This window comes from Dasypus novemcinctus, chromosome 4 (assembly GCF_030445035.2).
Source record: "Dasypus novemcinctus isolate mDasNov1 chromosome 4, mDasNov1.1.hap2, whole genome shotgun sequence".
Lineage (NCBI taxonomy): Eukaryota > Metazoa > Chordata > Mammalia > Cingulata > Dasypodidae > Dasypus > Dasypus novemcinctus.
The window spans coordinates 12,055,846-12,083,284 of record NC_080676.1 but is presented as its reverse complement, the minus strand read 5'-3'; the positions used below and the strand labels follow the sequence as shown (position 1 = coordinate 12,083,284).

The following is a 27,439-nucleotide window of genomic DNA, read 5'->3' as shown; positions in this document are numbered from 1 at the left end:
GGAATTTACAAAATAAGGAAGGCACGGGTCTGGTCCTCAAGATACTCACCATCCCGTAGCATCTGTTCAGAAAAAGCTAAACTACCACAAAGAAAGGCTGGAGTATAGTCAGGAGATCTGGTAGCCAGGGAGTTGCTGCTTCTCTAAAGCTCTCTGTGGTTTGTAAACACTTGCCGTCAGATAAGACTTACTTTTTGCTTTGGTGGGCTGTTTTCTTTTGTTTGTTTTTAATTCCTCATAGCAGTGAGGATAGAATTAGGAACATAGGAAAGAGGTCCCTAATGAAATGTTTGAATGAATGACTAGCCTTCTAGCAAGAAGGATGTTTCAGACGCAAGTTAGATTTTCTCAGAGAAATAGGGGTCAGCCGAGGACCTTCCAACAGGCAGTGATTGACGCTCATGGCAATAAACCTGGTGTACACAGGCTGAGGATTATTAAGCAAAAGCGGATACTTTGTGCCAATTGTGAGAAGTGGTAAATGCATTTTAAAATGTCATCTTTATTTAAGTATTTCTTTGACCTGGATCCTCGTTTTTATGTCCCAGAATGTAATAGTGCTTTAGGTAAGTCACTTGTAATTTCTCAAGTCCGTACATCTTGACAGTCCACAGTGTCTCCCTGGTTCTTTTATAAGGCACATGCATGTCTTCTTCTGGCAGGAAAAGACCCTTCTGACTGAAAAGTTTTTAAGAGAACCTTCTGATAGACAAGAACTCTGTTATCCCGGTACCTAGTAGAGCCTGGCTGCTTTTGTAGGCACTTAACTTTTTGAAACACTTACTGATGAGTCTCTACCCATGTGATAAGGAGAACACAGAAGCAGGACTCACATCTCATATAGCTAGCTTATATTTAGACCTGGACTCATGAATATGCATTAGCCCAAATTCAAGGGAAAAGAGCACCTCTTGAAGTTCTGAAAATATTGCTAAACACAGACAAGGGTTTTGATCAAAGGTGAATGACAACTTCTTTAAAATGCTTGTTGAATTATTTTCTGGGCGCGTCAATGTGACCTGTGATTTCTTTCACGGTGGTGCTTACCTGTAGGTACCTGTGGATGGCATTCAGCCCTAAAGCTCTGGGTCCCCTGTGAACTTTAGCAAGATAGTGGTATGCTCAGGCTTCTGGGACATACAATCCAGTAGGTAGGATCCATGCATGAAAAAAATAAGGCTTGGGAAGCAAAGCTAGGGGACAGTGATTCCTGCAAGATAAAAAAATTGAATGCCCTATCAGGCAGATTAAAATATTCAGAACCTGAAATTAGCGACATGAACAGGGATGTCAAATATACCTTGTTTTCCATTGTTGTCTTTCTTTTGAGGTTGTCCCCAAATCAGTATCATGTTTTATCCTAACGTGTTTACCTAACTCTCCTACAGTGTTTTCCAAAGACACCCACTGGCTTCAGATAGGGACATCTGCAGTCTCTTGACCTCAGCTCAGCAGGGAGAAGGCAGTGTAACAGCAGGGCTTTAGACAGCTGAGGACAATTGGCCAGGTCATAGGACAGGGTCTAACAAGGAAGGAGAGTGACATCTTAGTGTCCAGGGCTGCGGTGCCTGAGGGTCAGCCCGGCCAGTGCATGGTGGCCTGCCAGGTGGGCACAGCATGGGGTGCCAAGCCATCACTACAGCCTGGTGGGTCTTGGCTCCAGATGACCCGTTGATTCAATGTCAGGCTTGGCCACCAACCAAGAGGGAAGAGGGATAAAGGCAGGACTGTGGTGCATTTCGGGAAAGAAGACAGCGCCCCAGTCTAATGGGCAAGGTTGGGATCTCAGCAGACAATTAGAGTATGACTCTGAAACCAGGAAAGAAGCCCAGGCAGGGGCAGCAGGGACCCAGTCATGAGGAAAACAGAGGGAAAACCGAAGTGCCCAGATCGGGGTGTGCACGGGAAGTCAACCCGAGCAGACAGGAGGCAGGGCCGCCGCCCGGGCGGTTCAGACCAACGGCTCGCCACCTTGCGTTGCATCAGAACTCTTGGAGGGCTCATTAAAACCCAGATTGCAGGGCCCGCTTCCGGGGACTCTGCTGCAGGAGGTAAGGGGTAAGGTGTGAGGAGGTCTGTCCCACCATCTTTTAGGCCGTGCTGACCCTCGGGTCCAGGACTGCCGGTTTAGGCGTCCTACCCCCGGTGGAGATGGGGCGAATACCGAACACTGCCAGATTCAGCGGGGGGTTGCCCGGTGAGCCTGCAGTTTAAATCCCTTCGTGCCTAGAGTGGAGCCAGGGGCTGACTCCAGGAGAAAGAGTCATTGTTTATCTACCAGTGGGAGGGAAACAGGACGTCACAGAATAAACATAAAAGAACAGGCCCGCAGGTTAGCGTGTACACGAACACACGCGCACACACGCGGTTGCGGCATAAACTCGGTGCCACTGTTGTATGATGTCGTCGTATGCTCCATTGCCGCCGTGGTTCCTAACGTTGTTAAAGAAATTCTCGATTCCATTAGAGCTGTTAAACTCAGTTGCCCATCACTTAGACTATATTTAGCAAACCTTTGCTTGTTTACAGAGCAACATCTCATTAACCAACTTCCATGTCACACTCTTTCCGTAAAATGCCAGAACATAAGCAAATTGGAGCTTTAATAAAATGACACACATGGGGAAGCCCGAGGGGCAGGAATGCAAATGTGATGCTGAATGAGCCCAAACATTCTCGCTTGGTTTATGATTTGTTTATATACTTTACATGGCCCTCCCTTCTCGATTTCTTTTTTAAATTCCCCAATTTTTTGCCTCTTAAAATTATTAGGCATGTATTTATTTTTTTTCATCCCTATAAAATGTCCCAAACACCAAACTCTCACAGTATGATGCAAATAAAATGTTCTATTTAAGGTAAATACTGATAGTATTAATATTAATTTTACTTTGATGGAAATGATTTTCAAACCCTGTGCTTTGCGTAACACAGAATGTTCTTCATGCGTGAAACCAATTCTTCATTCGCCAAGTCTTGTCCTAAGCACCACTCAGATTTTGCCCTGAAGTTGTTTCATTTCTTTAAAAACAATAAAACATTTTAATGCAGAATTTGAAATAAATCACAGGCCTTTATTTCTTAAAATTCTGCAGGGAAAAAAAAAGGGGACTCTTCCAACATTATTGTGGATATTATCACATAAAAGAAAGCGGAATGGTTTCTTGATTAGAATCTGAATCCTCTGGCTTCTGTGGAGTACATTGAAATGGTCAGGGAGGAAATCCCAACCCCCAGTCTCCTAGGCTAGCTCCGCTGTTAGCCAGGAAATGAAAGGGATCAAAGGTGTCAGCCTCTGACCTGCAGAGCCAGGAAACACACCATCCACCAGATGACCACACGTGCTCACAAATAGGCCTCAGAGGCCGGCAGGGGGCAGGACGACAGGGGACGGCAGCGCACAGCTCTCTGGCAGTGGCACCAGGTGGCTGCCGTTGGGGTGGCGCCCCATCCTTGGCTTCGCGTAGGGCACCCCGCGGAGCTAACTAACAGGGCATGAGAATGGAGCCCATACCACCATGCAAACGTCTCCTGGCCCCCCTGACAGCAGTTGTGGATGCATCTATTCAAAATATCTGACCCCAGAGCAGACACTTGCAGACCAGAGTAATACACCATGAGTCTTGGAGAGGGCATTAGAAAGTGCCCTCGGCAAGGTGACTTCGACAGCTTCCAGATTTTGGGACATCTAAACATCTCCAACGACAATAGCCAGGTTTAGGAAGTTGTTCCTCTGTGCCAGATATTAGATAACAGAGTGCAGGTGGCACAACCTCCCCGTGCCTTGGCCGCTCGTCTGTCCAATGGGGTTGCTAAGAGTAGCCACCTCATCGGGCCGGCGCGGGCTGGCGAAGTCACCCAGGGTCCCCGCCCTGCAGGGCCCAGGCACTCTGCACTTGCTTGTCTGGCCGCTGCGTTCTTCTGCCACCCTGAACAAATGAGCCCATTCCTGATGCCTGCAATCTGTCTTGATTAACAGATCATCTGGGAAAAAAGAGATGTACTTTTAGAACCAAGGCAGGCCTGTTCAAAACAAACACAGGAAATCGTCATCCATCATGAGTGCTTGGACTGACGAGCTCATGCAGCACTGAAATTCCTCCGTGCGGTTTTCTCTTTGACCTGGAACAGTTAAAGGTATACAGGGCCAGCCCCAATCTGGAGGAGCCAGTAGGGAAGTTTGTCTTCCCCAATTTATAGTTTCCCCTTTTGTGCCCTTGGTCACTCTCACACTCACCTCCTAACCCCGTTCAGGATCCCAAACCAGCCTGCTTTCAGCCTCTTCCCCAAATCAACCAAAGAAAGAAAAAAAAACATTGCATACACTGGCCTGTGTCCATTGCAGAATGAAGAACTTTTAGATAGTGCAATGCCTCCACTGTCATTATTTTAGTTAAATGTTTAAATTCTATTTTTGGTTTATGACTCTTACTCATCTTATAACCTTCCCAGAATGCATTCTTTAACATTTATACCCTCTGGCTACAAATCTATGGCTAACAGCTCTCGTAGACATGCCCACAGAGATAAAGAGAGAACTTTCAGTAGCAGTTTTTAATCTTAATGAGCAGAATTAAATACACCTGCTTACAGGCAGCCTTCTTTTATACCCGAGAAGAGGACATGTCAATGTAACATAAGGGAGGGATACACATAATTACCTTCCCTCAATCTAACTGCTTTCTTTTGGGTTCCCTTTCTTGCATCCAGAGTCACAGGCATGTTTAACGATTTGCTTCATCGGTATATTGACTTAGTAGGTAAACACAGGCACCCCTGGGTTAGACTGTGTGGGTCATATGCTGCCTCCCTCTCGTACCATCTGCAGGACCTTGAGCAATATATTCACTCTCTCTATGCCTCAATTTTCTTATCTGTAAAAGTGGGATAATAATAACACCTGTCTCTAGGTTGTTATAAGGATTCCTTGCTGTGTGTGTAAAGAATGTAGGGCACACAGTAAGTGCTCAACAAATGTTGCTATAACAATACCCAAATGACCACCAATAAACATTTTCTTATTCAAACATTTTTACTACCTAAGCTATATATTCATACAAACACATACATAGACAATGTTATTAATTAATTGTTTTTGTGAGAGCTCATCTTACGTGGAAAATAGAAGTAGTCTCTGGAGAGCTTAGTTCATTTTCTGTAGTAACTAGGTTCATCAATTTTACAGGCAGCTCCTATTCCTGTACTCAAAGTGATAAACGTCTTAAAGAAATATGCTCTCAAAAAGCATATTTATCCAACAGCTTAGAAAGATTAGTTCTTGAGCATGCTTCTGTTTCCTTCTCAATACAATAATTGCTTATCAACTTTCCAGATATTTATTTTGTATCATTTTATTTATTTGTATCAATGTTATTTTGTATTGATTTTTGTATCAATTTGTATACCTCATATCATTTTGTATCCATGTGAAGACATGACAAATACCTTCTACCATGAAATGTGGAAAACCAATTTAATGATTTGAATGTAGAATTATACTCTATATTTCCTATCCCAACCCCCATTTAAAATTATGTTCTATGTTCTTTAGGTTCTTCTAAAAATGTTTCATGAGTCCAAATATTTATTGCTAAAGTCAATTTAGTTTGACGTATAAAAATATTAGAGATATTGGAACACTGTAGTAACCTATTGTTGGCATAACATATGCTAGGTATATAACATGTATTATGAATTACCAGTTGCCACATTTGCTTCCAGCGCCTTCTGGGTTTTTTATTATGCTTTCTTTCTGTGTACAGAATCTTCCCAGTTGCAGAGATAACAGTTTTTATCTCCACAACTGCCAGCCATCCTCCACTAGGCACATTCTTATTTATCTTCTCTGAACATGCACTTGAGAACATCAATATCAATAAGCTTCACCCATTTATTAAGTTTACCAAACAATGGACGTTCTGCTCAATTGAAGAGAATTTATTAGGTGGTTATCATAGAATACGATCCAATATAGGTGCCTTATTTTAAGTAATAGATGTAGCATTACTTTAGGTAATTGATGAAGTCTGAAAAACAAGTGATTTTAAATGCAATAGGTGGAACTTGTTTTAAAGGCTGTAGAGGGGGCTGCAGTTCTGGTCAAAATAAAGTAGCATACTCCCTGCAACTAAAAACCTAGTTCTGTGAGGTAGTTCTGTGAGGACTCTGAAAATGTAAATGGTAGCAAAAAGATTGGGGAATGGAATCAGTGCTCAGAGTGCTACCAGACCAGTGCTACCAGACCCTGTGGAATCCCTTTGCCTGACTCAAGGCAGTTCAAAAACCAAAAGAATGCACCAGGGAAGAAAGAAAGAATGCCAAGAGAAATTCTCTATTTCTGGTACAATAGGCAGAAAAGGGTACTCCTATGGGTCAGAAGAGTGGGTACCCTGGTTCTTGGTTGTTTTCTCCATTCTCTCCCACCCCAATTCCAGGCAGTCCTGCCACAGCAGTGATGACAATGGCAGTAACAGCTGGGCAGGCACCTACAGCTCTTACCAGAGGAGCAGTCCTGAGACCATGGGGAGAATTCCCATTGTTCTTTTTCCTCTCTTCAACCATTCATCACTTTACCCTGGGTCAGGCACAATCATGGGAAACATGCAGCCATGTGAGGAAACTTATACCCGTGGTTTTTTAGCTAGAGGACCAGGAAAGGGGGCTTTGGGGAGCTAAAAGGTATGGGAATGTTTGTGGAGAAGATGGAGCTCAAAAAAGTGACCCCATAAAGTTGAATATAAACTTTTAGGGTCACCCCAAAGCTGTGCACACATATATCTGACCCTAAACAGAATACCAAAGGCTTTAAGAAATTACCTACAGGATAGGCTACCACCCAGGTCCTAGACTTAATGATGGGTGGTACATATGCAAGATGTATCTGAATAATACTGCAAAAATGTTGATATTGGAACCACAGGCAACAGCAGGCAGATAGAATCTTGTGTACTGAACCTTATCAGGTTGGTCACCTGATAAAGAAAAAAGAATAACACTTTCCACAGGATTCAGACAAGATCCAGGGTCACTTAACCTAATATTCCAAATTTCCAGAATAAATCCAAAATTGCTTAGATTATGAAGACCAAGGAAAATATTAATATCTCACAAGGGAAAAGAAATCAACAAATACCAACCCCAAGAAAATACAGATGTTGGAATTATCAATAAAGACTTAACAGCAGCTATTATTACCATGCCCCAAGAAATAAGAGCAAACAAAATGGATACAAGTGGAAAGATGAAAAGAATCAGCAGAGAAATAGAAGATATGAAACACAGAAATAAATGGAAATTTTAGAACTGAAAATGCAATTACCAAAATAAAATACTCATTGGATTTACTCAACAGCAGAATAAAGGATGACAATGAAAGAATCAGAAGATAGACATTATCCAGCCTTTGGGAAGCAGATGTAGCTCAACTGATAGAGTATCCACCTATCATATAGGAGGTCCAGGGTTCAAGCCCAGGGCCTCCTGGCCCATTTGGTGAGCTGGCCGACACACAATGCTGCCACGCACAAGGAGTGCCATGCCACACAGGGATGGCCCCTGCATAGGGATGCCCCACATGCAAGGAGCACGCCATGCAAGGAGAGCTGCCCTGCGCAAAAAGCGCAGCCCACCCAGGAGTGGTACCGCACACATGGAGAACTCATGCAGCAAGATGATGCAACAAAAAAGAGACACACATTCCCAGTGCCGCAGAGAATGCAAGCGGACACAAAAGAACACACAGCAAATGGACACAAGAGAGCAGACAACGGGATGGGGGAGGGGGGGAAGGGGAGAGAAATAAATAAAATAAGTCTTTAAAAAAAATTATCCAATCTGAGGGGGAAAAGACTGAAAAAGAAATAACACAACCTCAGGGACCTGTGCAGCAAACCCAAACTCTAATATTTGTGCCACTGGTGTCCCAGAAGAAGAGGAGAAAGAGTGCAGTGCAGATAAAATAATTGAAGAAACGATGACTGAGAACTCACCAAATTTGGCAAAATATCTCAGATTCAAGAATCTCAGTGAGTCATCAAACAGGAAATTTTTGCCCAGACAGAACAACATCTAACTACTGAAAACTGAAGACAAAGAAATAAATCTTAAAAACAGAGAAAAATGATATATTACATGTAGGGTAACTATGATTTGAATGGCTGCAGAGTTCTCATCGGAAACCATGGAGGCCAGAAAGAAGAGACACATTTTTAAATGTGGCAAAGTTATCATACCTGACATAAAGAGAAACTAGGGGACTCTTTCACCAGCAGACTTGCTCTAAAAAAGTACATAGAGTTTGCTTCAGATGGAAGGGAAATGATACCAGAAGGAAATATGAAACATCAGGAATGAAGGAAAAGCAATACAAAAGTTAAATATCCATTCAGTATAATAGAGTATTTTATCCTCTTAAGAGCTTTGTAATATATCTGAAGGTTGAAGGAGAAATTTAATATTGTTTTAGGGGGTTTCTGATGTACATCGATATAATACATATGACAACTACAATAAAGTGGGGGAAGGTAGAGAGACGTGTATGGTAGTAAGTCTTCCACATTCCACTTAAAAGGGTAAAATATTAATTCGAAGTAGACTATGAAAAGTATTTATATTTCAATTCCTAGATCAACTAGTAAAATATCTAACTAATGAGTTATAATTCCAAAATCAATTAATAAATTTAAAATGGAATACAAAAATTCAAATAATCACAAAGAAGGCAGGAAATGGAAGCAGGAAAAAAGTCAGAGGGAAAAAACAGAAAGCAGGTAATAAGATGATAGATCTAGATCCAACATGTCAATAATTGTATTAAACATAAATCACATAAAGACATCAATTAAAAGAAATAGATAGAGTGGATTTTAAAAATTAGATTATCTATAAGAAATTCACTTTAAATGTAATAGGTAGGTTAAAAGTGAAACAATAGAAAAAATAACCCATGCAAATGGGAATCAAATTGAAGTTTTAGTGGCTATTTTATTATTAAACAAAATAGACTTCAAAGCAAGAAAAATTACCAGAGATAAAAAGTCATTGCATAAGGATAAAGGGTCAATTTACCAAGAAAACATTGCTATATGAAATTTATATACACGCAATAGCATGGCCCTAAATGAACTGATGTATCTGAAAGTGTAAATAGACAAATTCACATTTTAGTTAGGTACTTCAATATTCTTTCCTAAGTAGACAGGCAATCAGTAAGAGTATAGAACTGAACAATACCCTTAGCCAATTAGATTAATTGACATTTATAGAAGACTTTACTAAATAACAGCAGAATACACAATCTTGTCAAGTGCAAATGGATACACAAAAACAGACCACATCCTTATCAAATTTAAAAGAATTGAAATCATGCAAAGTTGTTCTCTGACAATAAAAGAACTAAACTAGAAATCAGTAACATAAAGATAAATGGAAAATCAACAGATACTTGCAAATTAAATAACACTTCTACAATACATGGATCAAAGGTGAATTCTCAAGGGAAATTATAAAGTATTTTGGAGCAAAGGAAAATGAAAATATATCAAAATTTGTAAGATGCAAATTTTGTCCAGAGGGGACTTAATAGCATTAAGTGTGTATTTTAGAAAATAAAAAAGATCTCAGATCAATAATCTAATCTTCAGGGAAGCGGACTTGGCCCAATGGATAGGGCGTCCGCCTACCACATGGGAGGTCTGCGGTTCAAACCCCAGGCCTCCTTGACCGGTGTGGAGCTGGCCCACGAGGCAGTGCTGATGTGCGCAAGGAGTGCCCTCCTGCACAGGGGTGTTCCCCATGTAAGGGAGCCCATTGCGCAAGGAGTGCGCCCCATAAGGAGAGCCGCCCAGCGTGAAAGAAAGTGCAGCCTACCCAGGAATGGGGCTGCACACACGGAGAGCTGACACAGCAGATGACGCAACAAAAAGAAACACAGATTCCCAGTGCCGCTGATAAGGATAGAAGCGGTCACAGAAGAACACACAGCAAATGGGCACAGAAAGCAGACAACTGGGGGGAGGGGTAAGGGAAGAGAAATAAATAAAAAATAAATCCTTAAAAAATAATAATAATTTAATCTTCAACATTCCCTAGAAAATTAAAGGAAATTAAACCTGAGGAAAACAAAAGGAAAGAAAACAAAAATTGAGTGCAAAAATCAATGGAAATGAGAGGAAATCAATGACCAAAATCTGGTTCTTTGAAAATAATTAAAATTAACACACCTCTAACCAGACTGACAAAGCAAAAAAGATGCAAATAATCAATATCAGGAATGAAAGGTGGGAGAGGGAAATATTACAACAGATCTTACAGACATTAAAAGGAAAATAAGTGAATTTTATGAACAACTCTATACTCATAGATTCAACAATTTTGATAAAATGTAAAAATCCTTAATAAACTACCAAAACATATTCAAGAAGAAGTTGATAACCTAAATAGTCCTATATCTATTAAAGAAATGGAATTCTTAGTTTAAAACCTTCTGAAAAAGAAAACTCCAGGCCCACATGGTTTCACTGAAAAACTATTCTTTGAAAGAAGCCATAACATCAATTCCAAACTAGCTCTTCCACAAAACAGAAGAGGAGAGAACATGTTTATGCTCATTTTTAAGAGGACAGCATCACCAGCATAATACCAAATTCACACAATGACATCAAAAATAAAGTAAAATAAAATACAACTACAGACCAATATCCTTCATGAACATAAATGCAAAAAAAATTAGCAAATCAAATTTAGAAATACATAAACAAAAAACTAAATATCACAGCTAAGTGGGATTAATCCTAGGAATTCAAGGCTGTTTCAATATTTGGATAACAATCAATGTAATATAGCATATGAACAGATTAGAGAATATGATCATATCAATTGATGCAATTAAAGCATTTTACAAAAATCATTACCCAATAATGATAAACACCTCTGAGCAAACTTGAAATAGAAGAAAATGTCCCAAACTTGATAAAAAGCATCTATAAATCCCATAGCTAACATCATACCTAATAGTAAAAACTGAATGCTTCCTTCCTAAGATCAAGAATGAGACGAGGATGTCCACTGTCACCACTCCTACTCAACACTGTACTAGTAATCCTAACCAGTGCAAGAAGGCAAGAAAAATAGATAAAATGCATGCATAAGGGGAAGGAAGAAATAAAAGTGTTCAATTTGCAAGCAAGATATTAAATAATTGTCTATGTAGAAAATCCCAAGGAATCTGCTAGGAAAGAAAGCTCTTAGAAATAATGAGTTTAATGAAGTTGTAGGATACAAGGTCAACATACAAATATCAAATATATGTCTCTATAGTAGAAATGAACAATTGTAAACAAATTAATAAAAATAATACCATTTGCAATAGCTCCAAAAAATTAGATACTTAGGAATAAATCTAACAAAACCATGTGTAAGATATGAATACCAAAAACCTCAAAGTGCTAATGAAAGAAATTTTAAAAAACCTAAATAAATGGAGAGACATACTATGTTCATGGTTTGAAAGAGTCAGTAGAGTTAAGATATTGATTCTCCCCAAATTGATGTATAGATTCCATGCATTCTAATCAAAATCCCAACTGGATTCTTTATAGATAAAAACAAACTAATTTTTAAATTCAGATGGAAATACAAAAGGAACTAGAATAGCTAAAATAATTTTTTAAAAAAGATAAAGTTGGAAGACTCCCACTACTTGCTTTTGAAACTTACTACACAACTTCAGTAACCAAGACAGTGTGGAATTGGTAAAGGGATAGACACATATCAATGGAACGAAGAGGGAGTTCAGAAGTAGACCCACACAAATATGGCCAATTGTTATTAACAAAGGTGCAAAGGCAATTCAAAGGAATAAAGATAGTGTTTTCAACAAATGGTGCTGGAAGATTTGAATATCTGTAGTAAGTACAATTCTAAGATGGCTTCCAACTTTTCCACCCTCCCCAGCCCCATCCCTGGTTTACACATCTTGGATAATCCTCAGGACTATAAATATAATGGAGTTTTATCCTGTGTCTAAGTTACCTTGTATGACCCCAATGACTTTACTTAGAGAGATTATCTGGGTGAGCCTGACCTAACCATATGAACTCATTCCAAGTAGAAAGTTTTCTCTGGCTTATCACAGAAGAGGAACTCATAGATTCAAAACAAAGAAGGATTCGATGTACTACTGGTGCTTGAAAATGGAGGGAGTTATGTGGCAAATAATATGGGCAGCTCATAACCACAGAGAACAGAATTCTGACAAATACAGAATTGAACTTGAAAGGGAGATTTTCCCAAGAACTTCCAGATAAGACTCAGCCCAGCTAATATCTTGATTTCATCATCATACCTTGAGAAGAGAATCCAATCACACTGTGCCAGACTTCTGACTTAAAGAACTGTGAGCTTATAGAAAGGTACTGTTTTAAACTGCTAAATTTGTGGTAATTTATTATGCAGCAGTAGAAACCTAATACAATATCGATAGGGCCTCCAAAATGAACTACATCACAAACTTCACACTTTGTACAAAAATTAACACAAAATATATTATAAATCAAAATATAAAATGTAAAACTACAAAACTTTTAGGAGAAAACACAAGATAAAATCTTCATGACCTTGGATTAGGTAAAGGATTCTTAAATATGAATCCAAGAGCATGATCCATAAAAGAAGGAAATGATAAATTGACTTCATCAAAAATTAAAATATTTTTTTCTACAAAAGATGCTGTTAAGAGAATGAAAAAACAAGTACAGACTTGGAGAGAATACAACTCTGGAGATGTTCTTTTGAAGCACTGCAATATTAAATGACAGTTTAGCAGTTTGGCAGTTTTTATAAAATTAAACATACAATTGCTATATGACCCAGCATTCCCTCTCCTAGGCATTTACCCTATAGAGTAAAATGGGAATAATAATAGCATCTACTTTCAATGGTCAGTGTGAAGATTAAATAAGAAAATATATGTTAAACTCCTTTGAGCAGTGCCCAGCACTCATTAATCCTCTTTTAAATTACACTTTTTTATTAGAAATGCCAGATGAACTTTATTAATAAAATTTTCAACATTCATTAAGATAATCATGTAGTTTTTCCCCTCCTCTTTAATTTGTGGATGTCATGAAATATATTGATTGATGTCCTGATATTGAACTATCCTTACATTCTCAGGGTAAACTTACTTAATCATGGTGTTTTATGTTCTTTTGATAACCTAATGGATTAAATTTGCTATTTTTTCCTAAAACTTGGTATCAGTAATAATAACTGAGATTAGTCTATAGTATATTTTTCTGTTTCTTTTCTTTGTGGTCCTGTCTTTACTGGGTTTAGATATTATTAAGGTTACGCTACATTCAAAACAAGAAAAAAGGACTTCTTCATTTTTCGTGGTCTGAAATAGCATAGCATAGAAATGATCTAGTCTTTAAAGGTGATGTAGAAGTCAGTTGTAAAGTCATCTGGTTCCCAGAGTCATTTTTAATGGAAGGACTTTAATGACCTTCTCAATATCTCCTATGAGAATTGGTGTATCCAAATATAAAATTGTCATTTTATAGCTTACAAATGATCAAGTATTGGCAATTTCATGTTTCAATCTAATAGTAAAATGAAAATCCATGTACCCTTCACCCAGTTTTGTCAATTGTTAATAGTTTGCCAATTTTTCTTTCTCACCTTCATCTCGAGGCATATATATTATATATTTTTATGTATTCCTTTATTTTTTGGTGAATCATTTGAATGTAAAGGTAAACATCATATACTTCTTATCTAAGTATCAAATCATGTATCTTCTAAGATTAAGGATATTCTTTTGCTTAACCAAATGCCACTATCATGCCTAATACAATTTAACATAATTAACAGTATCACTAATATTAGTACATTTCAAATTTCTCCATTATTGGAAAATAATCTATAAAATACTTTTTTTCAGTAATTCAGGATCCAATCAAGGTTGTATAAATTGCATTTGGTTCTTTTTATATTTAATCTTTTTAATCAGTTTCCCCATCTCTCAGAATTTTTTCATGACATAACTTTTAGAAGAAACCAGGTCAGTTTTTTTGTAGACTATTCCACATTATAGATTTGTTTGTTTCTTGGCATCAACGAATATATTTTTCTCTCTGTTTTGTTTCCTGTAAAGTGGAAATTAGGTCAAGCCTTGAGATTCAGATTAAACTTTTTTTGGCAAGAATATTCCATTGGTGATGTGTATTTCAAATCAGCAGGCACATAAGGTCAGGCTGTCAACCATGGATGATGCTAAATTTGAGCACATGGTTACAGTGATGACCTCCATTGTAAAGGTACCTTTTTACCTTTGCAATTAGCTTTTATCTGTGGGGTGATGCTTGGGTACTGTGCAAATATCTTGTTTCTAATCAACTTTTCCCTAGTTTTTTTAGCATCCTTTGATTCAATTATTACATTTGAGGTGACTTCAGTTTTGATTTATCTTTGACAGATAATTTTTGAAGTGTTTTTTGGTTTCAAAATTATTATAATTTTTGCTTACCTTTTAAATAATTTTTAAGTTATTGAATTGTGAGAATGTAACCTGTAATAACTCTACCTTTTAAAGTATAAGATTTTCTTTGTCACCAAGTACATGAGGGATACAAAAAAAAAAAGTTTATTTGCTATTACTAGGAAAAGTTCTGAATGTGTCTGTTAAATTGAGTTTCTTGATCATGTTATTCAAATTCTCTATATCCTTACTGATATTTTAATAGATGTAATAGTCTCTGAAAGAGATACATATACTTTTTTTGATAATCAAGGATTTGCATATCATATATATATATATACACACATGTGTGTGCATGTGTGTCTGTATTATGTGTGGTATAGCATTTTATGAGAGGTAGAGAATCTTCAACGTTGCCTTTTATGGGTATGTAATGTTCTTTGTCCTGGTTAATGCCTTTAATTTAAAATTCCACTATGATATTAATATTGACATGCCTGAATATGTCTGGTAGGTCATTTCCATCCAAGAAACGCAACTTAAAATGGTCATATCCTCCTTATATGTTCATGCCCCTCTTCTATCTTTTAGTCTTGGTAGTATGGAATTCTAAAATGAAGCATTATAGAAAAGTCATTTTTATAAATACTAGGTAGTTTTTCCATCATTTCATTTTAGTTATCAGGGAGCAGTCAGCTGGCATTGCTTGAAATGTATTTCAGTGTTTTGATCAACATCATTTAATAGGGCTCCTTACCTTCTCCTCAGGAAAAAAAAACCAGAAAAACCTTATTCCTTAATCTGCAATGATCTTTTACCTGCTAGCATGCATTTTAAACCTTAATGAAATTGCTTTAAAAAGTTACTATGTAAAATCCAAAGAGTTGCAATAAAACTACCATTTCACATCTACCCTAAAGATCCATTACATGGGCAAAATGTGGGACTTGTAGCTGGAGTTTTTAAAAATAAGTGCCAGATTCTACTACAGAGTCACTTTGTAGAAATTGCTTATGACAGGAAATTGCCCATTAGAAGCAAAATCTGCTTTAATGCAGATTCACTGTATTCAGTACAACGATCTGTTTTGCAAACACACTAGAGGAAGGTTTGGAAGAGCATTATCTCTGCTTCCTTTTTCAAATTTTTCACGGGAAACGTTCTCTCCTCTTCCCAGTGCTAGATTTGCAATGTTAGGACAATTGGTCAGTAATGAAGCTCCATGCATGTTTGGAGATGATGGAGACCTCCACCAGCCTACTTTCTTGGGTACTGGCTGCCCTCCTAGGATTCAATTCAGACATCACATCCCCTTAAGCCTCCTCTCGCCTCGGGCCCAGCCCCCACACGTGGACCCCCACCTAGCGCACCGTCCTCTTTTTTAGGAAGCTCCAGCTGAAGCGCTGGGGATGCAGGAAGCCCGCCAGCCCACGGTTGGCGCAGCCTCACTCCCACGTCGTCCTCAGACCACTGGGTTCCTGCCCTGGCTGGGACCCGATGACTCTCCCAGGGGCGGGGGCTTTGCCGGCGGGTGACTCCCGCCCCCACTGCAGCCTTTGCCCTTGTAGATGGCCGTTTATTCTGGCATATCCATCAGAATAACCCAACCCCTCTACCCCCTTTTCCTTTTTTTAATTCCCTGTTACCATGGATCTATTCCTTTGTGTACTGCATGTTTGTAATTTTGATAGGATTCTCCAAGAGCAGGAAATGCATGTGCTTGAAACGGTAATCTTAATTCTATTTTTCCTTTAACTAATACCATGCACTTAAATAAATGTTTAATTTTTATGAGCATAAAATCATGATTCTTACATAAAAATTAGAAAATTATTTTAAAAATAAAACTCATCTGAAGTACGTTTTTTAAGACAATTGAGTTTTTGGAAATCTTTTTTTTTTTTTTTTAACAAAACCCAGGCCTTCTGTTACAGTTTTTACTCCAAAGTTGGCATTAGAATATATTAGACTGGAATAAGTTTACGTTACTATAAGTGATACTGTGATGATTTCATCCATGTACAAAAATACATGTATCTCTGATTATTTTCTTGGGATAGATTCCTAAAAATTAGGGAGTCAAAGGGTAGAATATTTTTTAAAGCTCAAAATATGTTTTGCCAAGTTGCTTTCCAGTAAGGATGAATTAATTTAAGCACTGGCAGTGTAATCTATTCTTTCCTTGGTGACTTTCCAACCTGTTTCTTAGAGACGATAATTGCATGTTTTTCAAGATGCCTAACGGTTTCCTAAAACTTTGTCCTGATTCCAGAGGTGCATTTTTTCTGAGTCGTCTGAGGCAATGTTCCTATCTCCTCATTCTGTGGAGCATTTTCATGAGCTCCATTGTGATTTTCTTGTCTTTGAATATGGAGAAGTCTTTCCAGGCTAGGTATTTGTCAACAGGCAGGTGTGGGCATTGAGCCCGTTAGGTTCATTTCTTGGCGCCCCTAGGTAGCAAACCAATTTTCCAAACCAGGGTCTAGCAAATATCATCTGTGAAGCTCTGTCCTAGTAACACTTTCTGCTGTCCTCACTGCTTAGTTAGCTCTCGTGCATTCTGAACCCACCCAACACTCAACTCCCGGGCACCTCCCTTCTCCAACCTTTGGTCACCATTTTAATAATGGTGCACATACGCCCCATAGATGAGGATGCAAAGGCCAACCTTGGTCCCACATCCTTTCTTTCCTTCATTCAATTTATTCAGCCAAGATTTCTTGAGCTTCTACTCTATGCCAGTCACTTGATAAAGCATAGAATAGAAGAAAGCCCCTGCCTGCATGTAGCTGACACTGCATCCTCCCAACTCTCACCCTCCCCTCCTGCCTTGTGGCCCTTTTGCCTTCTTATTATCTAGAAAGTACAGCCTCTGGATATATCAAGAAGTATGAGGGTTTACATCTGACTCTCTTAGCAAGTTATTCTCTTCCAGTATTTTGGTTGATACAAACACAAGTTCTCTAAACTGGGGTAGAGAGGAGGGCCGTGGACAAAGTGTGTTTCTGCCGCCCTACAGAGTGTGTTCCAGGAGTGGGGTAGGGTTAGGCCGCAGGAGGCTTTCTCAAAATAGCTCCATCAGCTCATGATTATTGAACACTCTTCTGAGATTCTACCCTCAGTTGTCTGTTATTTTGGGTTTTCAGTGATACTGGAGAAGTGTGCCTTTTCTGGGCCTTCAGAAATGCTTTAGTAGGAAATTATCAGAGGTACCTTTAGGGTCTGCTAACTGGGAACTCTATTAGCAGAAGCCACACAGGGCCTTTGCAAACCATGTCTTGCCCTATCTCCTTTTTTCTAGGTAAATTTTGAGGCAATGGTTTTCAGACAGAGAATTTTTCTATTCAGACAAAGAGTATACAAAAGTATAGGACCAAACTAATGACATGACAGTGTAGATTTGATTTTTTACTTAATATTTCTGTGTCTAATCCTCAACACAAACATTTGGCTAGGATTTTTTTTTTTTTTTAGTTGCTGAGCCAAATCCTCAGTCTGTGCAACTCAGCAGGACACCAAGGTGAAATGGAAATCTGGCCTGTGTTTACATCTTCACAATTAATTTCTCATTGAGTTGGAACTGTTCAATGTGTCCCATAGCTTCTAGTGCACGCTATAAAAATAAGCGGTAATATCATAGCTTTGGTTTCCACTTAGTAAATTTACAATAGGTGAGGCTTGGGGGTGCGGGGTGGGGAAGGAGACAGTGTCAGGCCTATGATTCCCATTATATATGGAATGTTGCTCATCATGGTCCCACATACGTATCTCTAGGACTTGCTTGGTGCCACATGTACCCCATTCCCAAAAGTGGGTGCACATGAGTCTGTTCACAGACCCACACACACACACCCCTTTTCCTTGCCCATGATGAAAAACTTTATTTCCCCCAAACATGCCACCCGGGCTCCACAGCACAGGCTTCTTTCTCAGATGCCTTTCCCCTCTAGCCCTTCATTCTGTGGCTGACACCTACTTCTTCTTGTCTAAGACTAAGAGTCAGTCATTTCCTCTGAGAAGCTTCCCCTCATTAGCATCATCTCCTGCCCCGAAGTCAGGATAGGTCCTTGCCTGTGTAGTGTTTCCATCACTGCCCCATGCTTCTCTTTCTCGCAGAACACACCTCACGGTAGTAATTGATGGCCCATTTGTGTCTGAGTGGCAACTCTCCACCTTAGACTATAGACTCCTGAGGGTGCGATCTGGATGTCTCCCCTCTGACTCCCAGCTGCTAGCACAGTGCCTGGCACGTAGTAAGCACTCAGGGCCCTTGGGGTGCTACCCATCAATCTTTCTAAAATTCCTGACCCAGTCACTCTCCCACTTTGCTTAGACAACAAGTTTATATCTTTTCTTCCCTCCTCAAACCCCCACCACCTCTTTCTTAGTCTTTTCTTTCAGCTAATGATCATGCTTCCCAATTACCTAGGAGAACAGACACCTCAGAAGAGAGTTTCCACGTGTGCCCACCATATCTACCTACCTCCCTGGCTCAGCGCCCTTAAACCCCACCTTCCTTCATATTACGATAGATGCATTGGCCTTGCTCCAGTTCAGGCCCACTGCTCTTTTTGTGTGTTAGGGCCCATTTTCTCTTGCCTATTGACAAGCATCACTTCTCTCTTCTCTTCTCTCTTCTATTCTCTCTTCTCTCTCGTATCATCATTTTGTCCTCTTCACTGGATAATCTTAAACCCCTATAAAATTATTTTCATCTTAAAAAAAAAAAAATGTTTCTTGCCTCCACATCCTCCTCCAGCTATGGATCCATTTTCTGTTCTCCTTTACCATAAACCCCCTCAAAAATGTTACTGACCCACTGTCTACAAATCCTCTTTTCTCACTCTCTCTTGATCTACTCTGATCCTTCATGATCCCACCATTCCACCAAAACTGTTCTTGTTAGTCTCCACACTCCCCTTGGTGTTATTAAATCTGGTGGTCAAGCCTCACTTTTCAGATATCTCCATTGGATGATCAAAGCATTTTATACAGTGCTCCCTCCTACCTGATGTACTCTCTCTACTTGGGTACTATTCATTTTTCCTAATACTCCTCTGGGCACTGTTTTGCTAGCATATAAGTCAGTATTTGCTGCAAAAACAAATAGCCCTACTATCTCAGTGATTTACAGCCCACAAGGATGTATTTCTTGGTCATATTACATAAGGACTGGGAGTCGGCAACAGGTTTGTTTGACTGGATGCTACTCATCAGCAGCTTAGCTCACCTTGACTTGAGTTAGCTGCACTTAGGGTGGGGAGAGCTCTTTGCCATCTGTTTTCTCATTCTTATGCCCAAACTAAAGGAGCAGCTTTATCTCTCATGGCAGAGGACAGGAGCAAGAGGGTTGAAACTCCCAATACATCTAAAGGTTTCTGTTCAGACATGGTATATACCATGTCTATTTGCATTCCATTATGAGTCTCCTATGAGAAAGGGGTAGCAGTTTTCTTGTCGCTCACCTTAAGCCTATGAGAGAGCCTTCAGGAAGACCCTTTACAAGTTTGGTGTATGTCTTCAAGGGTCCAGGAAACCCAGTGGACTGGGGCCTGACTGGCATCTGGGAAATCTAAGGGTCGGAAGCTGGCTGAAGCAGCCTACAGCAGCAGAATGAGATCCACAGTTTGGGAAGTTACTACATTGCCTCCAAAAACACCTGTAAGGAGTGTGTTTCTCATTGATTGATGTGTGTAATTGTTTTAGTTTGCCAAAGGGCTGCTGAGGCAAAGTACCAGAAATGGGTTGGCTTTTATAAAAGGGATTTATTTAGGGTAAAAGCCTACAGTTCCAAGGCCATGAAAGGTCCAAATCAAGGCACCAGAAGAAGCGCTTTCCCACCAAAGTCAGCTACCATTGATCCTGTTGTCCAGGCACATGACAAAGCAAGATGGCCGCCAATCTCTGCTGAGGTCTCTGCCTTCCCCTCCAGGCTCACTGCCTCTTGGCGCTCAGCTCCCAGGGCTCAGCAACCAGGCAAAGGGCTTGTCTCTTTCTGGGCCTCCTCTATCAGTCTCAGCTGCTCTGCTCTCTTCTGAGCTCAGCTATAAGCTATCAGACATATAGCTGGGCTCATCTCTCCCTGGGCTGCTTTGTGGGTTCAGCCTCTTGAAGGCTCCATGCTTAAGTGATCCTCTAGTCTTCTCTCACATGGCAGGGTCAAAAATGGCAGCTTCCTTTTCCTGCATCAGTGTGTCTGTCTCTTTCTGTGTATCCATTTATATCAGACCCAGCAAGAGAGCAGAGACTCAATGTAAGTTTGATTCATCCCATTAAAAGCCCTCACTTGATCTTACCAGGTAATCTAACCAAAGGGCTCTTGACTAAATTTAATGCAATCAAATGGTATCACACCCACAGGAATAGATTAGTTTAAAAACAGAAGCATTCTCCTTTTGGGATTCATAAACTATTCTCAACCTACCCCAGGAATATAATAGAAAGAGCCTGTGTGGAATTGTCTTAGACCCCACCCAAGAATGTCACCTGGAGGGGTGAGGAGGTCACCACAGAAGCCAGACAGCGGTCTACAGTCAGCTGTTCAGGGGCAGAGGAAGGGGTAGATGAGGTACATCGTCCATGCAGGAAACCCCGGTGAGAGAGTCAGGGTGGATGGGCCTCTGAAGAACTCACAAATGCCCATACGGGCCAGCTTTCAACATCCACCATAGCCATGCCAGTAAAATACAACCCTTCTTACCCACTTACCTCTTCTCCTTCCACTGCCTCCTAACCTTGGAGAAGCCAAGCTAGCAAGTAGGAGTGGGATGGGGAAGGACCAAAAGGATAACGAGAAAGAGCTTGGCCAGAGTTCCCTCCCCCTTGTAGCAAGTGGAGGGGACTCATTTTGGATGAAATTCTGACTCTTATTATTTATGCAACTGAACGCAGTTATTACTGGGGTGAAATTACGTCTGGGATTAGAAGTGACCAGAGGATATTTTTATATAAAAATAAATAAAAAGTCACAGGACTCAGCTCCACAGAGAAAGTCTGAAGAAATAGTTGTGTGTGTTTGTGTGAGTGTGTACATATAGGAGGGGGTAGGAGGGCCAGATAAAGTTGTTCTCTCTTGCAGTCTCTGAGTTCCCAGGGCTTCCGGTGCTTTTTCTCTCCTCTGGGATGGTTGCCTGTGTCGGGCGCAACAGTATTACGAGGTTGCAACACGATTTTGTGGAATCATGGCCACTTCGTTGACACCTTTGACCAAGAGAAAATGGGCGGCCAGATCCTTAGTTTACAATTGCCTGGCCTCACATCTGACCCTGTTCACGTAAAGGAAATCTCGGCATCTGGCCCATTCAGGACCAAAGAATTTTGCGGCTGGGGTGTTGAGCTCCATTTCCTTTTTCATTTATAAACACAGTTGGAGCTGATTCCAAAGTGTTTTTAGGAAGTCAGTAAAAAAACATTTAGGCGTAACTACTACTGTTTTATGAAATTTCATCTATTGTTTTGACCTTGCCAGTGCTTAAATGCGGAAATAAATCTTGGCGTGGCAGCCGGGGAGTGGAGGCCGTGAAGTTATTACACCGCAGACTTCAAGTCAGGAAACTCCCAGCCGACCAGCCATTTCCTAGTATATTAAGCCAAGAATGCGGCTGAATGTGTGACTAAGGGTGACAGACAAGGGTTAAGGGCTGGGTCTATGGAATCTGTTTCCTGGCTAAGAGAACCACAATTCAATTGCTACTAGTGTTAAGTGGAAAACAGATGATTTTGCCTTCATTAGAGCTATTGTTGCTTTGAAAGACTCATTGAAAATGTAAGATCAAACTCAAGCGTGATAGCAGAGAAACTTTGAAGATATTGCCCTCCACTCCCAGTTCTACCCCAGCTCTGCATCTGACCTTGGACATCATACCCCACCCAGTCCTTATACTTGAAAGAGAGATTTTGCTTGTTAACACGCAACACAAGGCCAAAAAAAAAAAAAAAGAGCTCATTTAGTCATAGGTTTGACAAATGTGATCCTTCACCTGTGAATTTGTTTGTTTATCCTGTTCTTCATTTCTTAAAATGGTATCCTTCACAGAAGCACCTCTGGGTACACACAGCACATTAAAACAGTAATTAAAATAGATAAAACATTACATGGCAGTAATTAAAGGAGCAGCAAATGAAGTTCCGTCTTTAAAAAAACTATTCTGCTTAAAACCTGAAAAAAAAAATTCACCTCATCAGTATAGCAGGCACATGTGCAAGTGGTACAGGAGCTTTTGCTGTGGCCTTGAGAAAGCATAAATGGAAAACATGTGGCGACACAGGGTACTTGAAACCTTGCCTCTAGAATGTACTCGTTTCCAGCACTGCCCCCTCTGCCATACTCTGTTAACCTAAAGGCTTGGTTTGTTTGAGACCAGGCCTTAATGTGTCTGTGACGCCAGAAAGGGTTCCGTAGGACTCAAAAACGTCTTTCTTTCCCAGAGATTGTAACTGGAGTCCTTAGTCATACTTTACATGGCTTAAATGGCAGTTGATCATGCTTAAGTACTGGAGACAATCAAAGGATTGTGACCTCAGGCAACCTTCTTCCAGCTTAAGTAGAAAGTCCTTGTTCTCCATCCCCTGCCCCCACCCCTCAGGGACACACAAACTCAGTTTCCTCACATGACATTTTATCTCCTCCGTCCTTCAGTGAACCCCTAGGCCAGTCTCCATTCGTCTCCGCTAACTGACCGCGGCCATCCTGTTTCACTCTCTAGTGTGACTCGTGACAAAAAGTGAGAATTTGCATGGGTAGCAAGCAATTTACCAAATAACACCACGGTTGCCTCTCTTATGAAGTATGTGAGTTCTGGGTGAGCATTCTGAACTGGGCAGTTGAAAAGGTTTTCTTCGTTCTATTAAAATGGGGCCACGTCTCCATTGAGGTACTGTTTTATAATAGTGCGTTGGCTCTCTTCAGGAGAACCAATTTGATAAGTTTTTATGAAATTGTCAATTTTGGTCTATGTTTTGCTTAAAGGGTAGCGTTCTGTTGCGCAGGCGCCTGGCTCTCAGCCCCGTCCTTCTCTTACCCTCTTGCACTCCACCAATGTCGACCCACGACGCGGCCACCACGCCAGCTCTGCTCATCCCAGGCCTTTGCGCGTGCCAGAATGGCCTTTCCCTTTTGAGTAGCAAAACTTTTCTATCCCAGCTAGATTCATAAGGTGTTAATCATTCCTTTCTCTGTGCTTTTCCAGGTACTGACAGCTCCTTATTGTATTACTAATTATATCCATTGACTGTTGGCCCTCTCTCTTAGTCTGCGAACAAAACCCTGGTGGCAGGGTTTGAGCCCTATGTGTCTCTGGGCCCCAGTAATCGTCTGGCGGTTTAGGAGTTAGAGTGCATTGGCCTTGGAGTTAGACCTTGGGAGGGCTCTCAATGTCCTCATCTGTACCTAGGGAATAATACAGGATTTCCCTCCAACATTCACTCATTTATTCAGCAACCACTTACTGAATGTCTGCTATGTGTCCCATGTTTCTCTGGGTTCTGGAGATGCAGCAGAGAAGAGACTAAATTCCCACTTTTGTGCCCTTACATTGTAGAGAGAGTGACAGGTAGAAAATAGATAAGTATCTGTGATGACCTTAGCTAAGTGCTGGGGTTAAGAAGTATAATAGGGTAAGGTGGCAATATAGACTAGTTTAGGAAGGAAAACCTTCGCAAGGAAATGGCTTTTGATTAGAGACCTGAATGGAGTAAATGTCTCAATGAAAAAGTTATAAACAGAAGGAATAGCTAACAAGACCTTCAAGGAACACAAGAAAGCCAGTGGTCAGAGCGGAGTGAGAAAGGTCCAGAGTTATAGGAAAGGTAGGCAGCAGTTTGTTAGCCAGGGCAGGGAGTTGGATTTATCACAAGTGTGATGGTATCAACTACTCGAAGATTTTTGGTAGAGGGAGTGACAGTGACGTGATTCAATAAAATGATGTTTGGATGAATGGATGGTGTATTAGTCAGCCAAAAGGATGCTGATACAAAGTACCAGAAATCTGTTGGCTTTGGCTTCCTATATCGGCCTGGCATAGGCTCCTTTCTTTCTAGGCCTTATCAGCTGCTCAGCTGCTCTCTTCTCTTCAGCTGCAAACTATCAGGCAAATAGCTTAGGTCTCGCCAGGGCCCCAGGATCACACAGGACAGAGCTCTCTCTTCTTCCCTGTGTCTTCTTGAGTGACTGTCCATTTATATCAGCCCCCTAAGGGGGCGGGGACCCAACCAGATCCATGCCTTACTGAGTCTACTGGTTGAATCAAAGCCCTAATCTTAACGTAATTAAATCAAAGACATCTCGGCTAAATCTAATACAATCCAAGAGGATCACACCCAGAGGAATAGAATAGTTGACACAATCTCTTTTGGGGATTCGTAAATAATCTCAACCTGCCACAGATGGATAAGTAAATGGCCTGCTGCCTAGAGGAAATTTTGAAGAACATGTCACATACAGTGCACCCAAGAGTACAAGGCTGAGTTGCAGAACTCGGAGAGATGGACCCATAGAGAGGCTGGCCATAGAAAAGACAGAAAGCACACCCCGTCCATGGCACATAGTACTTCATTATTGTAAGTCCACACTGAAAGATGACAAAATTTTCTTCTGGGAGCGGGGAAATAAAAATATTGGCTCACGTGAAATTAGCAATCACAATCTTGAATTGTCCTTTAAGTTTGAGAGATGAATACATTTGCCTGGCAGGGTGCCTTTGACTAACTCTTGGGTCGTTTGTGAAAATGGAGATACTGATGGCTAATTAGAAAGTTGCTGAGAATATATGCTTAAGTATCTGACACAGTAGGAAGATTAGCTTTATGCTAAAAAATGTTCACACTGATGTTTTTTGAGAGGGTCCCACCTTCGCTGGCATGGCCCCATGCTCTTCCTCACCTGCCCTCAGATGCCCTTTGAGGCTCCAAAGAGGTCCCATTAAACAGCTCATTCACCACTGAATGGAGAAGGGGGTCAGGGTAAGAACTGAAAAGGATTTTATTTCTACTATTTTTAAGTGAATACAGATAGATTATCAATTACTATTAACCACTTGAGTAAACGGAAAGTATGACTCTGAGGAAAGGGTACTTGAGATGGGAGGCAGGGGAAGGATGGAAAAACTGAGAACGGAAAAGGAAGAAACTGGATTGGCAAGAATATTTGTATCAGCACAAAAAGATCCTGGAAAAGACACGCCCATCTGAGAAGATAGGACACAAAATGGACAAAATTCCTGACATCACAAAACAGTGCTGGCCTCGATTCAATAATAAGAACTCACAAGAACAGTGCCAGGTGGTCACGTTTAAATCTCCAGTTCTGTGACCAAGCTCTGCAGAATAGCAACCCCCAAAAGTTATGCCAGGCTTTTTTAAAGGCTTTTCTACGTGTATTTAAATAGCTTCAATTTTGCCAGCAAAGCTCCTTTGGGGGCTGCATGTTGAAGTGGTTGTGGTACCTACCACAAAGCCCTCTGTGAACATTCTGGAATTTTGCATCATAAAGAGTATCAGTAAGTTCAGTAAAGACCCCGCATTGGGAAGCAACGCTCACTCCTCCAGGTTCCCACTGCGCGTTCTGTTGATAGCCTCCTGTACCCAATGGAGTGTGTTCCCACTCTGCCAACAATGCACAATAGGGGAACCCCACTGAATTCGAGCAGCATTCACCTAGTGGCTATTAAAGTAATCATTAAAATGCCTTAAAGAGACCTTTCGATTTCCTACGGGAAACATTATGAAATTGCGGTGTTTTCAGAGATTGTAAAATCCTTAGGTGGGTCTCTCCTGCGGAGGAAAGTGGTAAACAGAAGTCACATGCATTCCCAGCTCTCACCAGCACGGGCTCCCCTTGTTTCCTGTACCATTCACTCCATCCTAACTGCTCTCTCCTGCCGTCAGTGCAGTTGGACCGTGGCTTAAGTGAGCGTGAAGACAATGCAAATTGCGTGGACTAATGGTGCTACCCTGGGAAGCCCACAATGTCAGCGGTGGAATGAATGGGGCACTAGGGTAGACTCTGCACTCCTGAGCCCATCTAGCAGCAGTGGGCTTCATCTAAAGCCCAGATGTAGGTGCCAGGGCTTTACAAAAGCCAGCTCCCTTCCTGGCATAACTGGCTTCTGCTTTGCCCTCGTGACCACATGTCCCCTGAGCCACCTCCTCCTTGCCTGCCAGGTCCCATCACAGATCGCCCCTACCTCCTTCTCTCAGAGCGCCCCCATTTCTTTTTTTTTTTTTAAGATTTATTTATTTATTTATTTCTCTCCCCTTCCACCCCACCCCCCACCCCGGTTGTCTATTCTCTGTGTCTATTTGCTGTGTCTTCTTTGTCCACTTCTGTTGTCAGCGGCACAGGAATCTGTTTCTTTTTCTTGCGTCATCTTGTGTCAGCTGTCCGTGTCTGTGGTGCCATTCCTGGGCAGGCTGCACTTTCTTTCACACTGGGAGGCTCTCCTTACGGGGCGCACTCCTTGCGCGTGGAGCTCCCCTACGCGAGGGACACCCCTGCATGGCAGGGCACTCCTTGTGCGCATCAGCACTGTGCATGAGCCAGCTCCACACGGGTCAAGGAGGCCCAGGGTTTGAACCACGGACCTCCCATGTGGTAAATGGACGCCCCAACCACTGGGCCAAGTCCGCTTCCCCCCATTTCTTTTTTAATCAGTTAGTATTTACTGGGCGATCTGGAGTATGAAGTCGTGGCCCAAGGAGTCTGGTACCTATTGGAAGGATAAGTCAGACATGCGTGAAAGCCACCTGGTCTATGTACGTGACAAGTAAGCCCCTGCGAGGCCCCGTCAGGCCTTTGCTCCTGAAACATCCCACCCCCATTCCTTCTTTCTGCCACCGCCCAGCAGGTGCTCATCTGTGGAGACTTCTCCTCCTCCACGCTCTTCCTGACTCCACCAAGAACCGACCCCTGGCTCCTTGTGCCCCTGCTGGACTCTGAAAGTGCTTAGCCAGAGGCAGCACAGC

The 27,439-nt window shown here is 41.1% G+C and overlaps 1 protein-coding gene across 2 annotated transcripts in view; it reads left to right on the top strand.

Annotated features, from left to right (window-relative positions):
* SLC9A9 (solute carrier family 9 member A9) overlaps nt 1-27,439 on the top strand; it is a 615,414-nt gene that overhangs the window by 378,801 nt on the left and 209,174 nt on the right. The window lies entirely within an intron of this gene.